Here is a 4,651-nt window from a genome sequence, read left to right on the forward strand (position 1 = left end):
GCAAAGATAACGATTTTGAGAAAAATATTTCGTGTAGGTATTTTCTATGTCAAACCCCAGCTATCATCACCATTGTCTCATATATATATATATATATATATATATATATATATATATATATATATATAAAATATCACTGACACACAATAGATAAAACGTTAATAAAAATAAAGCTTATATATATATATATATATATATCAAAAATATCACTGACACACAATAGATAAAACGGTAATAAAAATAAAGCTTATATATATATATATATATATATATATATCAAAAATATCACTGACACACAATAGATAAAACTGTAATAAAAATAAAGCTTATATATATACATACATATATATATATATATATATATATATATATATATATATATATATATATATATATATATATAGAAGAGCATTAGAAAAATATGTCACTACAAAACGACATTTTCATTTCTTATATTATGATAATTTTTTCTCTCTCCTAATTTTATATATTCGTATATATTATATCTATCTATCTCTATCTATCAATCTCTCTATCCATATATATATCTATGTATGTATCTGTCTATGTATCTATCTATCTATATATGTGTGTGTGTTTGTATATATATATATATATATATATATATATATATATATATATATATATATATATATATATATATATATATATGATTCAAATATGGCACAACTAAAACAAACACGATTGTAACTACTCTGCCGATGTTTTGGATTGTGTAATTCTGTGTTATTCTCTTTTAACAATTATGTTTTTTTTCTTCTGGTGAGTTAAGAGATGAATAAAAACAGGTCCCGTCAAAAATTGGACATTTTAATACGTTGAAAAAAAATTGTTTCAGATATCTACGCACAAAATATGCGGTGAGATTATTTATTGCGTATAGATGTTTGGTATCGTATGATTTATTCACTACTGTGTTCCGGCTTAATTGAATCGTTGATCTACTGGGCTTAATCAATTCGCCTTTCAGCTAAGGTAATCCTAGTCGCCTCATTCCACAGTTGTCGAGTTATAGAAATATTCTCCTGCTGACGATTTTAGATTCGGTTATTTCCACAATAAAAATAGGCATATATATTTTTTTTATCGGTTTTCGTTCTTTATAGCGATTTACATCAAGTGGTGTAATGCTTTGTCTTAAGCGACTTTGATAAGAAATCGGTTCTGCAATTTCCCAATATTGCACTTCACTAACAAGTCATGAACTAGGGATAAATATATTTAGATTTGATATTTAACGAGCATGTATTCGAATACTTTAATCTCTGGTTTGAATATATAGATATATTTAAATCTATTGGCGGTTTATTACCAATCACATCTGGTTAATAGTGTTTTTCTGAAATGGTATATGCTCATAAAAACATTAGTGCGTTAACTAAATCTATTATATCGTATGAACCAGACGAGTAACCTAAGAGATCAAACTTAAATTTCGTGTTGCTGTTAGTTACTTCCCTGTCAGTTTTTTCAATGCTGTCCTTTTCTTTTTTATCTCTTTTTTTTTTTTGAGCCAGTACAGCCAGCCGCTAGTGAACGCCAGTCTCACTCTAGTTTAGATTTATGTATGTCGCTTTATGACCCAGTTATCGGTCTTGTATTATAATGAGGCTGGATGTACTTAAGAAAATCACTGGGAGTCGATCGGGATATAAGAACAAGCGAAGCAATAAACCACGTTATTTGGAAAAAAAAATCACCTGTGAGGACATTTGTTTTCTCGTTAACATGTGACACATTTCGAGGGGAAATAAAAAGATATCCCAACGTCTCCGTCGACTGTTTTAAAATGCACTTGCATTTCTGCTGGGAAATCAATTATACAATATTTATAGGACGAAAACTTGCGGACATTTCCGAAACATACAAGTGAACTTAGGAATAATAATCAGAATTATATATATATATATATATATATATATATATATATATATTATTATTATTATTATTATTATTATTATTATCATTATTATTATTATTATTATTATTACTATTATTATTGATAAAAAAATTAAACTAGCCAATTACTGATAAATAATAACCCTACATCCAATGACAGTATGCTGAAAACTATAAATTCCGTGTACGTTTGTAAATTCCCCATAGGAGAATGTGTCTCCAAAAAAAATCGTGCATTGGCATGACTCGAACCAGCATCTCCCGTCGTTTAACATGTCACCTGTCTTCCCCGAATAGTTCAATCTATCCGCACCTCATAGCACACCACGCTCCTAAAACTGGATTTAGAGATATATTAATAAAAAAACACGGCCATTTATTGCGAGGCGCGCCTCCTAATCTTTGAGGCATTGTTAATCCACATAAATAAACCAACGATTGATCAGATTCAAAATGAGTGTTTTAGTGATTTTAAGCGATTTTAATCGTCTTTTAATCATCTTTTATTCGTTTTTTTTCGTTTCATCTCGCTATTTTCAATTTTCATTTTTGTATTTTATACTACTCGCTTGAGGATTTCCAATGGAGGTCGAAAACGTTCGCGATTATGTCTGTGCTATTGAATGGTACATGCACACACACACACACACACACACACACACACACACACACACACACACACACATATATATATATATACAGGGTGGTCAAAAAGTCAGGTAACATTTCAAAGAAAAACGATACTAGCAATACACATATATTTAAGTACCATACATTGAAATATAAAATGAAACAAACATGAAATATGTTTATTTTGTTAATTGTCGTCCATTTCTCTCTATCAATCGCTGGAAGCGATTAACCACTGATTGTGTAACACGTGTAATCATGTCAGCTGATATCCGCGCAATCTCCTCCTCAATAAATAACTTTAAAGACGCTATTGTATCAGGCTTCTTGCCATAAACGCTATCCTTTACATAGCCCCAAAGCCAGAAATCAGGAGGGGTAAGATCCGGAGATCTGGCTGGCCATTCAACTGGGCCACGGCGACCAATCCATCGTTGTGGAAAAATGTCATCCAAGAAATAATATTAAACGAATAGAGATTATAATGGATCATATTGTTTTTTCTACCTTTAACATGTTACCTGACTTTTTGACCACCCTGTATATATATATATATATATATATATATATATATATATATATATATATTTATATATATATATATATATATTTATATATATATATATATATTTATATATATACATATATATATATATATATATATATATATATATATATATATATAGTATAATAATTCTCCAAGTTCAAAATATCACGTTTTCTCAGTTGGTTATTAATTACTTTTTTAAAGGTATCCATTAAAATATTATTTCGTATTGAGATTAACAAGTCTACAAAATTATGTTATTGCTGCATATTTAGTCCCGTAACTTGCAGTTTTTGTAAAAACCTCATTTTAGACAAGTTACATGGTTCATGTCACCGACACACTTTTTTGTTCTTTTTTCTAAATTTATTAAAGTTATATAAAAAGATATTTTTTCTTTATAAAAAAATAGCAGCAGGGGGATGAAGCAAACACTTGTTAATAATAACATCTATATGCGCTTTGGAACCAAAACTTAACTTCTCAACCCCCAACCGTACCTACTTCATTCCCTTACCAAACATAAAAATAAGTACATTCAAAAAATAAATAAATAAATAAACTTACACCCAATAAATATTGTTCTCTGCAAAACTGAATTTCACCCCTTTTTAAACTGATTAATAATTCACAATTATTAATCTTTGTGATCAATCTATACATATATTTATATATACCTCATAATAAAGTAATGCAATAGCTGTACTTTGTGCCGTGGATTATTCAAGAAACAGATTGGATAACTTTACCTAACTGCTACTAAAGATTTTCACTTCGGAACTTACAACACAATTTGAATATGAAATTCAATATCCTTTTCATTATATAATGTTCTTACTCTATGATATTTAAAAAATTTTATTAATTATATTTTCTATGTTTATTGTATTTTAGAAAATTTTAAATAAACAATTATAATATTTGCTAGTATTTATCCTCTGGGGAGAAAATATTAGCAAATAGTTATAAAGGTTTACACCTTAATTGCTAAAGTATAATATTTGTTATATATATATATATATATATATATATATATATATATATATATATATATATATATATATATATATTGTAGGCTTGTTTTTTATATTATGACTAGCGAGGTGATTTAATATACTTCACTTCATTTTGGTATCGCAATTGTAAATAGTGTTTGAAAAATGATTTGGGCGCCATCAGCTAGAATCGAATCCAAAGAAATTAACACTCTAGCTGCGTCTCCTTACGATGAAACTTTCAAAAGATAGGGGAGAAAGCTTTAATATAAAAAAAAACCAAGAAAGTATTTGAATTTGGAAATGCGCCGAAAGAATAAAAATGTCGGCAAGTTGAAATCAACAGTGTGAATTTAAGCTTACCGGTATATGTCTATACATGTTTTTCATCCATCATAACACATATTTTACTTGTTAACAACCATGCTACGTGTTCAATTATTATTTCTCGTTAATTTCAGTCTTATGTGACAAGTAGTTTGAGAATTTATAGGTTGAATATTTGCAGAAAGAAACGGACAGACATACATACATCTACTAGTTATTACGTTGGTGCAAA

Source organism: Euprymna scolopes, chromosome 34 (genome assembly GCF_053919585.1).
Source record: "Euprymna scolopes isolate OS-2025 chromosome 34, ASM5391958v1, whole genome shotgun sequence".
Classification (NCBI taxonomy): Eukaryota; Metazoa; Mollusca; class Cephalopoda; order Sepiida; family Sepiolidae; genus Euprymna; species Euprymna scolopes.